This window comes from Pongo abelii, chromosome 4 (assembly GCF_028885655.2).
Source record: "Pongo abelii isolate AG06213 chromosome 4, NHGRI_mPonAbe1-v2.0_pri, whole genome shotgun sequence".
NCBI lineage: Eukaryota > Metazoa > Chordata > Mammalia > Primates > Hominidae > Pongo > Pongo abelii.
In genome coordinates this window covers 78,659,706-78,671,013 of record NC_071989.2, presented here as the reverse complement: position 1 = coordinate 78,671,013, position 11,308 = coordinate 78,659,706, and the positions used below count along the sequence as shown (strand labels likewise).

At 44.3% G+C, this 11,308-nt stretch overlaps 1 pseudogene; it reads right to left on the bottom strand.

Moving 5' to 3' along the window:
- Positions 1-1,881: 1,881 nt before the first annotated feature.
- On the bottom strand, positions 1,882-2,201 carry LOC112133440 (small ribosomal subunit protein eS27-like; annotated as a pseudogene).
- Between the last annotated feature and the right edge of the window lie 9,107 nt (positions 2,202-11,308).

The following is an 11,308-nucleotide window of genomic DNA, read 5'->3' as shown; positions in this document are numbered from 1 at the left end:
AGAAATCAGCTGCGTAGTTTTTTTTAAATTATACTTTAAGTTCTGGGATACATGTGCAGAGCATGCAGATTTGTTACATAGGTATACATGTGCCACGGTGGTTTGTTGCACCCATCAACCCGTCATCTAGGTTTTAAGACCCGCATGCATTAGGTGTTTGTCCTAATGTTCTCCCTCTCCTTCTCCCCCACCCCCAACAGGCCCCAGTATGTGATGTTCCCCTCCCTGTGTCCATGTGTTCTCATTGTTCAACTCCCACTTATGAGTGAGAACATGCGGTGTTTGGTTTTCTGTTCCTGTGTTAGCTTGCGAGAATGATGGTTTCCAGCTTCATCCATGTCCCTGCAAACAACATGAATCATTCTTTTTTATGGCTGCATAGTATTCCATGGTATATATGTGCCACATTTTCTTTATCCAGTCTGTCACTGATGGGCATTTGGGTTGGTTCTAAGTCTTTGCTACAGTGAATAGTGCTGCAATAAACATGCATGTGCATATGTCTTTATAGAGTGATTTATAATCCTTTGGGTGTATACCCAGTAACGGGATTGCTGGGTCAAATGCTATTTCTGGTTCTAGATCCTTAAGGAATCGCCACACTATCTTCCATAATGGTTGAACTAATTTACACTCATACCAACAGTGTGAAAACTTTCCTATTTCTCTCCACATCCTCTCCAGCATCTGTTGTTTCCTGACTTTTTAATGATTCATTCTAACAGGTATACATGTGCCATGAGATGGTATCTTATTGTGGTTTTGATTTGCATTTCTCTAATGACCAGTGATGAGCTTTTTTTCATATGTTTGTAGGCTGCATAAATGTCTTCTTTTGAGAAGTGTCTGTGCATATCCTTTGCCTACTTTTTGATGGGGTTTTTTTTTCTTGTAAATTTGTTTAAGTTCCTTGTAGATTCTGGATATTAGACCTTTGTCAGATGGATAGATTGCAAACATTTTCTCCCATTCTGTAGGTTGCCTCTTCACTCTGGTGATAGTTTCTTTTGCTGTGCAGAAGCGCTTTAGTTTGATTAGATCCCATTTCTCAATTTTAGCTTTTGTTGCAATTGTTTTTGGTGTTTTTGTCATGAAGTCTTTGCCCATGCCTATGTCCTGAATGGTACTGCCTAGGTTTTCTTCTAGGGTTTTTATGGTTTTAGGTTTTATGTTTAAGTCTTTAATCCATCTTAATTTTTGTATAAGCTATAAGGAAGGGGTCTAGTTTCAGTTTTCTCCATATGGCTAGCCAGTTTTCCCAGCACTATTTATTAAATAGGGAATCCTTTTCTCATTGCTTGTTTTTGTCAGGTTTGTCGAAGATCAGATGGTTGTAGAGGTGTGGTGTTATTTCTGAGACCTCTGTTCTGTTCCATTGGTCTATATTTCTGTTTTGGTACCAGTACCATGCTGTTTTGGTTACTGTAGTCTCATAGTATAATTTCAAGTCAAGTAGCAGCTGTGTGATTTTAAGCAAGTCATTTAATCTGCCTTTACCACTCACAATAAAATAATGTCTCTGTGTTAGTCCATTTGCATTGCTATAAAGAAATACCAGAGACTGGGTAATTTATTTATTTATTTTTTATCCAAAATGTGTTTATTGAGGCCAGGCACAGTGGCTCACGCCTGTAACCTCAGCACTGTAGGATGTCGAGGTGAGCAGATCACCTGAGGTCAGGAGTTCAAGACCAGCCTGGCCAATATGATGAAACCCCAAAATTAGCTGGGCATAGTGGCGCATGCCTGTAATCCCAGATACTCAGGAGGCTGAGGCAGGAGAATTGCTTGAACCTGGCAGGCAGAGGTTGCAGTGAGCCAAACTCACACCACTGCACTCCAGCCTGGGCGACAAGAGTGAAACTCAGTCTCAAAAAAAAAAAAAAGTGTTTATTGAGATGATTTCTCACTCATCTTGATTCAGAGTGCTTTTAATGCTGCTTCCTCCTGAAGGAACATCCTTCTGTAAGCCTTGCTTTTCTTCCTGTAGGCTGGCAGAGGACAGTGGAGCAGCCAACACACAAAATTTCTGTTAGTGCATGTTAGTGCATGGCTAAAGACTGTGGTGACTTTATACCATCCTGGGCATTTACACCCATGAAGTAGGAATTGGGGATCTGCACCAAGCACTGCTTCTTGTGTTTCCTCTTCCCCCATTCTGGAGAGGGATGAAGGAGATCCTTTGTGAGAGGCATGTTCTCATGGGTAGGTCGTCACCGCTGGAAAGAGACTGGGTAATTTATAAAGAAAAGAGGTGGCCAGCCGCAGTGGCTCGTGCCTGTAATCCCAGCACTTTGGGAGGCCAAGGTGGACGGATCACCTGAGGTCAGGAGTTCAAGACCAGCCTGGCCAAAATGGTGAAACCCCATCTCTACTACAAATACAAAAATTAGCTGGACGTGATGGCGGGCACCTGTAATCCCAGCTACTTGGGAGGCTGAGGCGGGTGAATTGCTTGAATCCGGGAGGCGGAGGTTGCAGTGAGCCGAGATTGCACCACTGCACTCCAGCCTGGGCGACAAGAGTGAAACTCCATCTCAAAAAAAAAAAGGAGAGAGGAAAAAGAAGAGGTTTAATTGGCTCACCGTTCTGCAGGCTGTACAGGAAACATGGCACCAGCATCTGCTTGGCTTCTAGTGAGGCCTTAGGGAGCTTTTATTCATAGCAGAAGGCAAAACAGGAGCAGACATGTCACATGGTGAGAGTGAGTGGTGGAGGTGGAAGAGGTGCCACACTTTTTTAAACAACCAGAGCTCACAAGAGCTCTCAGAGCGAGAACTCCCTCATTATTGTGAGGACAGCACTAACCCATTCATGAGGAATCTGCCCCCATGACCCAAACACCTCCCACTAGCCCACCTCCAACAGTGGGGATCACAATTCAACATAAGATTTGGAAGAGACAAAACATCCAAACCTTATCAGTCTGTGAAAATGTCTGGAAGAATAAAGTGCTACTAGCAGTTGAGCCATTCAATATTTAAGGGTAAGCTGCTTCCGTGGGCTTGGTCTTAGGAGGGAATTAAAGAATAGCTGAGGTGAAACCAACTCAATAGTCCCATAGACATTTCTGGTCTTAAGCTTGAACCTTACATTTGTATTATCTGAGTTCCTTCCTCAGCAAAGGACCCTCAAAAGCCTCTCAAAAAGTACCTGAAGAAAAAGAACTGAAACTCACCAGATCGTTGCACCCAGACAATGAGACACCAGGCCCTTCATTCATCATGATTGCTTCCTTACCCCTCTCAAGTTGAGTTCCTGTTTTCCCATGCATAGTTACATTTCTTCCCTGCTAGATCAACCCCTAATTATAGTCAGTCAGGAGATGAATTTGAGACTAGCTCCCATGTCTTCAGCTGCAGCACCCAATTAAAGCCTTCTTCCTTGGCAATACTCATTGTCTCAGTGATTGGTTTTCTGTGCTATGAGAAGCAGGACTTAGACTGAATACCTGGTATTTTGGTAACAAAGGCATGGTCTATGCTGGAGGCATCTGTGGTTTTTGCATGTCTAGCTTCTATTAGAGCACACATGCAGCTTTTCATTTATAACTCACCCTTCTTCAGCCCAGAGCAGTGGAGCACTTTGGGAGGTCAAGGTGGGTGCATCACGAGGTCAGGAGATCAAGACCATCCTGGCTAACATGGTGAAACCTCGTCTCTACTAAAAATATAAAAAAATTAGCCAGGCGTGGTGCCAGGCGCCTGTAGTCCCAGCTACTCGGGAGGCTGAGGCAGGAGAATGGCATGAACCCGGGAGGCAGAGATTGCAGTGAGCCAAGATCACACCACTGCACTCCAGCCTGGGCAACAGAGTGAGATTCCATCTCAAAAAAAAAAAAAAGAGAGAAAAAAAATTTATCTTTCTTCCACTCCATGAGGTCCTGAGGGGATTGTGTTCTGCCCACACATTAGCGGATATGAGATCCAGGCTGGCTCATCTGATGTGGTGATAGGTTCAAAGATGTACACATAACCCAAACCAAGGCCTATCAGAGGCTTCCAAAGACATGATAGAAAGCTGCTGGAAGAGATCCACTTCCCTGTAACCCACTATGTGCTTATGTACTGGAGCTGACACCAGCCATCTTCCGCAGTTACACAGAGAAAGTCTAAACATGAGAGCATGAGACTAAATATGTTGCGAGAAGCAGCGAAGATGAGAGAAACAGACTGAGAGGGAACCCTGAAGCCAAGTCAGCTCCTGAACTTCTCAGTTCTCTAAGTCAAAAGATTCCCTTGTATGCATAAGCTGATTTGAGTTTGTTATTAGAGACCAAAGCCGTTCTGACTAATACAGTTTCAGTCCTCAAATTAATTCATATCTTATGAAATTTGATAGTTATTTACTTAATAATAGAGACCATTTAAAAAATATCAGCTAATTCTGAAACATACAAGCTCAGTTTAAGCATCTTATGATGCCCTCAGCACCCTAAAAGGCCTGTTTCTAGAGAACACTACTTCTGCTCGCAATAGTGGAGTTGGGTGGTTAGCAATGTTATGTTGTACCTAAACCTGTTATTCCCACTTGTACTTGCTACTATATGTGTGTATGTGTGTGTATGATTTAATTAAATATTATTTAAATGATAAAATATGATGCAGGCCGGCTGCTGTGACGCAGGCCTATAATCCTAGTACTTGGATAGGCCAAAGCAGGTGGATCACCTGAGGTCAGCAGTTCAAAACCAGCCTGGCCAACATGGTGAAACCCTGTCTCTACCAAAGACACAAAAATTAGTCAGGCATGATCGTGTGTACCTGTAAACCCAGCTACTCAGGAGGCTGAGGCAGGAGAATCACTTGAACCTGGGAAGTGGAGGTTGCAGTGAGCTGAGATCATGCTGTGTCCGGAATTGGTTCCTTACGGTGGATTCTTGGTCTCACTAACTTCAAGAATGAAGCTGCAGACCCTCGCGGTGTGTTACAGTTCTTAAACATGGTGTGTCCGGAGTTTGTTCCTTCAGATGTTCAGATATGTCTGGAGTTTCTTCCTTCGGGTGGGTTCGTGGTCTAGCTTGACTTCAGGAGTGAAGCTGCAGACCTTCACAGTGAGCGTTACAGCTCTTAAAGGTGACGCATCCAGCGTTGTTTGTTCCTCCCGGTGGGTTCGTGGTCTCACTGACTTCAGGAGTGAAACCGCAGACTTTGGCAGTGAGTGTTACAATTCATAAAGGTAGTGTGGACCCAGAGGGAGCAGCAGCAAGATTTATTGTGAAGAGCAAAAGGACAAACCTTCCACAGCCTGGAAGGGGACCTGACCGGGTTGCTGCTGCTGGCTCGGGTGGCCAGCTTTTATTCCCTTATTTGGCCCTGCCAACGTACTGCTGATTGGTCCATTTTACAGAGCATTAATTGGTCCATTTTACAGAGTGCTGATTGGTCCATTTTTACAGAGTGCTGATTGGTGTGTTTACAAACCTTTAGCTAGTCACAGAGCGCTGATTGGTGCATTTTTAGAGTGTTGATTGGTGCATTTACAAACCTTTAGCTAGACACAGAGTGCTGATTGGTGTGTTTACAATCCTCTAGCTAGACAGAAAAAGTTCTCCAAGTCCCCACCCAACCCAGAAGCCCAGCTGGCTTCACCTCTCAATGCCACTGCATTCCAGCCTGGGCTACAGAGTGAGACCCTGCCATAAAAACAAACAAACAAAAACCACACAAATAAAATAAAATATGATGACCCCTAACAGAAAGGTGTTTCTAGGCTGGGCACGGTGGCTCATGCCTGTAATCCCAGCACTTTGGGAGGTGGAGGTGAGTGCATCACAAGGTCAGGAGTTTGAGACCAGCCTGGCCAACATGATGAAATCCTGTCTCTACTAAAAATACAAAAATTAGTCAGGTGTGGTGGCACGCACCTGTAGTTCCAGCTACTCAGGAAGCTGAAGCAGGAGAATCGTTTGAACCCGGGAGGGAGAGGTTACAGTGAGCTACGATCGCACCATTGCACTCCAGCCTGGGCAACATAGTGAGACTCTGTCCCAAACAAACAAAAAGGTATTTCTATAAAAATCAAGTTAATTGTTAAAAGACTCATAATGGTGTTGCTTTAGAAAAAAAAATGTTGGCTAGGTGGGGTGGCTCACGCCTGTAATCCCAACACTTTCAGAGACTGAGGCTGGAGGATCCTGTGAGCCCAGGAGTTTGAGACCAGCCTGGGCAGCATGGCAAGACCCCCTCTCTATGAAAAAATTAAAAATTAGCCAGGCGTGGTGGCACACACCTATGGTCCCAGCTACTCAGGAGCCTGAGGTGGGAGGATCACTTAATCCCACAAGGTCAAGGCTGCAGTGAGCTGTGTTCACACCACTGCACTCCAACCTGGGTAACAGAGCGAGACTCCATCTCTAAAAAAAATTAATTAATTAAAAATGAAAAATGAAAAAAAATTAAGACAAACTATGGCACCCATATGTTACTTTTTGACGTTTAGCTTTAATCTACTTTTTTGAATTGACATTCTAATTACTGATCCCAGCTGTGTCAGGTAAGAGAGCAACAATCTGTTGACTTCAAAATTATCTTACCTGAACAATAGGAGGTATGAACTTACTTAGGGGTTGGAAGATTTATTTTAATTATGACCCCACATAAAAGATTCAAGACAACAATACTTTAAGATAAGACTTTCTAATATATTAGGTAACAGAGTACACTTAAATGAGGTATTTGTTTACCTTTATTTTTATTTATTATTATTTATTATTATTTTTTGACTGGGTCTCACTCTGTCACCCAGGCTGGAGTGCAGTGGCAAGATCTCGGCTCACTGCAGCCTCCACCTCCTGGGTTCGAGCAATTCTCCCACCTAAGCTACCTGAGTAGCTGGGATTACAGGGGCACGCCACCACACCTGGCTAATTTTTGTATTTTTAGTAGAGACAGGGTTTCACCATGTTGGGAATGCTGGTCTTGAACTCTTGACCTCAGGTGATCCACCCGGCTTGGCCTCCCAAAGTTCTGAGATTACAGGCGTGAGCCACTGCACCCTGGCCTATTTTTATTTTTTAATATTTATTTATTTTTGAGACAGAGTTACACTCTTGTTGCCCAAGCTGGAGTGCAATGGCTTGATCTCGGCTCACCGCAACTTCTGCCTCCCGGGTTCAAGCAATTCTCCAGTCTCAGCCTCCCGAGTAGCTGGGATTACAGGCATGCGCCACCACACCCAACTAATTTTGTATTTTTAGTAGAGACAGGGTTTCTCCATGTTGGTCAGGCTGGTCTCGAACTCCCGACCTCAGGTGATCCACCCGCCTTGGCCTTATTTTTATTTTTTTAGAGACAGAGTCTGACTCTGTCAACCAGGCTGGAGGGCCGTGGTGTGATCATAGCTCACCACAGCCTTGAACTCCTGGGTTAAAGTGATCCTCCCGCCTTGCTCTCCCAAAATGCTGGTATTACGGGCATGAACCACCATGCCTGGTTGCAGTCTTACCTGTTTTTTTTCAAAGATGTTCTGACCATTCCATCCTATTGTAGCCTCTTCAGAATTCTCTCTCTCCAGGATTTAAGGTGCTATCAAGGTCTGTCAATCCTGAGATGAGTTATGTAAAAGTATTTAAGAAAGGATAGGGCTGGGCGCGGTGGCTCACGCCTGTAATCCCAGCACTATGGGAGGCCGAGCCAGGTGGACCACGAGGTCAAGAGATCGAGACCATCCTGACCAACATGGTGAAACCTCGTCTCTACTAAAAATACAAAAAATTAGCCGGGCATGGTGGTAGGCAACTGTTGTCCCAGCTACTTGGGAGGCTGAGGCAGGAGAATCGCTTGAACCTGGGAGGCAGAGGTTGCAGTGAGCCAAGATCGTGCCACTGCACTCCAGCCTGGGTGACAGAGCGAGACTCCATCTCAAAAAAAAAAAAAAAAAATAGGATAAGGACTAAGGACTATATACATGTAAAAGTATAGTACTTCTTTCTCTTTCTCATTCTCTCTCTCTCTCTTTCTCTCTTTCTTTCACAGGATCTTGCTCTGTTGCCCAGGCTGGAGTGCAATGGTGAGATCATGGCTCACTGCAACCTGGAACTCCTGGGCTCAAGTGATCCTTCTGCCTCCTGCCTCAGCCTCCAGAATAGCTGGGACTACAGGCTTGCTCCACCACATCTGGCTAATATATATATATATATATATATATATATATATATATATATATTTGAGATGGAGTCTTGCTTTGTCGCCCAGGCTGGAGTGCAGTGGTGCCATCTCGACTCACTGCAACCTCCGTCTCCCGGGTTCAAGCGATTCTTCTGTCTCAGCCTCCCAAGTAGCTGGGATTCCAGGCACACGCCACCACGCCCAGCTAATTTTTGTATTTTTAGTAGAGATGGGGTTCCACCATGTTGGTCAGGCTGGTCTTGAACTCCTGACCTCGTGATCTACCCGCCTCAGCCTCCCAAAGTGCTGGGATTACAGGCGTGAGCCACCGCACCCGGCCTCTGGCTAATATTTTTAAAACATTTTTTGTAGAGCTAGGTCTTGCTCTGTTGTCCACACTGGTCTCAAGCTCTTGGCGCAAGCGAACCCCCTGCCTTGGCCTCCCATAAATGCAGGAATTACAGATGTGAGCCACTGTGCCCTGCCTTAGTATTTCTTGAGTTGTTATTTAAATGTAACTATTCCCTTGTCTTTAATGCAGCAGAAAATTCCTCAAGAGTCAAAAATGTTTTTTAAATTTTAAAAATTTAAAAATTTTTAAATTGTTTAATTTTAAATTTTAATAAATAAATAAATAATAAAAATTTTAAAAATTTAAAAATTTTAAAGAGCACTTCATAAATCTCAAACTGCCCTGGTCCTCACAGTCTTTCCAACTTGGCTGAAGATAGCTCTGCTTTTGCTAAGAAAATGTAGGTCACTTTCCTCTCTCTCAAAGGATCTGTGGAGTCATCCCTCTCCTCTTACATCCTCTGCTACCTCTCCTCACATTGTACACTCAGATTTCAAAATCTTGGAGGATGCACCTCCCTCATCCTTCTCAGGGTTAGCTTTATGTTCTCCGAGTGCACCTCCCAAGGGGCAGCCCACTGATTCCAAATTGGAAGTCCTTTCCTTGGTTCTTATGAACAACTGCAGGAGTTTTTTCTTTTCTATAAGTAAATTTTTATATTGCACTAAGGACTCCTAGTAACTTTCTTCAGAAGTTATTAAGGATAACATGTCTTTGCTATCCGACACCTAGGGTATTAGGCCGGGTGTGGTGGCTCATGCCTGCAATCCCAGCACTTTGGGAGGCCAAGCTGCGAAGATCACTTGAGCCCAGGAGTTCAAGACCAGCCTGGACAACATAGTAAGACCCCGTTTCTAAGACAAAAACAAAAACTAAAACCCTGGGGTATTAGCACTTAAATCAGGTTGACAGAGGAATTGATTAGGCATTGTACTGAAAAGTTGAGTTGGCCGGGTGTGGTGGCTCATGCCTGCAATCCTAGCACTTTGGGAGGCCGAGGTGGGCGGATCACTTGAGGTCAGAAGTTCAAGACCAGCCTGACCAACATGGTGATACCCTGTCTCTACTAAAAATACAAAAATTAGCCGGGCGTGGTGGCGGGCGCCTGGAATCCCAGCTACTCGGGAGGCTGAGGCAGGAGAATTGCTTGAACCTAGGAGGCGGAGGTTACAGTGAGCTGAGATCATGCCACTGCACTCCAGTCTGGGTGACAGAGGGAGACACCGTCTCAAAAAAAAAAAAAAAAAAAAAGGAAAGAAAAGTTGAGTTGCTGGTAACTATGTGAAGCTCCCACTATGCAAATACCTACATCCTTGGGATTCCTCAATTTTCTAGTTAGATAGGTTTGTTATCAGCACTTTATGTGTTGACTCAGACAGCTCGTTAAGTATTAGGTTAGCTTAGTCTTTCCTTTAAAATGTCATTTATTAGTTTAGCTTATTATTATCAATTTGGTGTTTCCTTTAGCCAACTGTATAATTTTTGTGATGCTCATTTGCATGAGCTTTTTTTTTTTTTTTTTTTGACACGGCGTCTTGTTCTGTCGCCCAGTCTGGAGTACAATAGCATGATCTCGGCTCACTGCAACCTCCGCCTCCCGGGTTCAAGCGACTCTGCCGCCTCAGCCTCCTGAGTAGCTGGGATTACAGGTGCGTGCCACCACGCCCAGTTAATTTTTGTATTTTTAGTAGAGATGGGGTTTCTCCATGTTGGTCAGGCTGGTCTCAAACTCCTGACCTCAGGTGATCCACCTGCCTCGGCTTCCAAAGTGCTGGGATTACAGGCGTGAGCACCAGGCCCAGCCAAGTAGTCTTTTTAGGCCATAATTTTCAAGGAATTCGACTTCAGGATGTGTTAGTTCGATATTCTTTTTTTTTTTTGAGACGGACTCTTGCTCTGTCTCCCAGACTGGAGTTCAGTGATGTGATCTCAGCTCACTGCAACCTCTGCCTCCCGGGTTCAAGAGATTCTCCTTTCTCAGCCTCCTGAGTAGCTGGAATGACAGGCGCCCACCACCAGGCTGGTCTCGAACTCCTGACCTCAGGTGGTCGGCCCGCCTCGGCCTCCCAAAATGTTGGGATTACGGGTGTAAGCCACCACACCCAGCCGGTTTGATATTCTAATAGGATTCTTCTATATCCATATTGCTAAATCAGAAGTTTATATAATTTCCTAAAAATATGCTTGCACTATGACACTTCATTGGTTATGTGTTTCTCATGAATTTGTGCTATTTACATAATATGGAAGCCAGGTAGGTGTAATGAAATGACTGCATTCTTTTTTATTTATTGATTTATTTTTTGAGAGGGAGTCTCGCTGTCTCACCCAGGCTGGAGTGCAGTGGCGCGATCTTGGTTCACTGCAGCCTCTGCCTCCTGGGTTCAAGTGATTCTCCTGCCTCAGCCTCCCAAGTAGCTGGCATTACAGGCATGTGCCACCATGCCTGTCTAATTTTTGTATTTTTAGTGGAGATGGGGTTTCACCATGTTGGCCAGGCTGGTCTTGAACTCCTGACCTCAAGTGATCCATCTGCCTTAGCCGCCCAAAGTGCTGGGATTACAGGCGTGAGCCACTGCGCCCGGCCGATGACTGGGTTATTTTTAAATGTGTAAGACACTTTGTACAATATAAAACCACGTGGACAAGCTCATATTCTTTTTATCAAGTAAATACTAAGTGATTGTATATTTTGTATCCAGCAACATATCCACCCCAATTTGTTTATGGGTAAAAGCGTATCAATTGTATCCCTAGTGTACATCGTGGTATCATATTGTGACATGACATTGAGAACATGTTTATTGTTTTGCTAAAAATATATAGCTATTTTCAACAAGGGTACCAG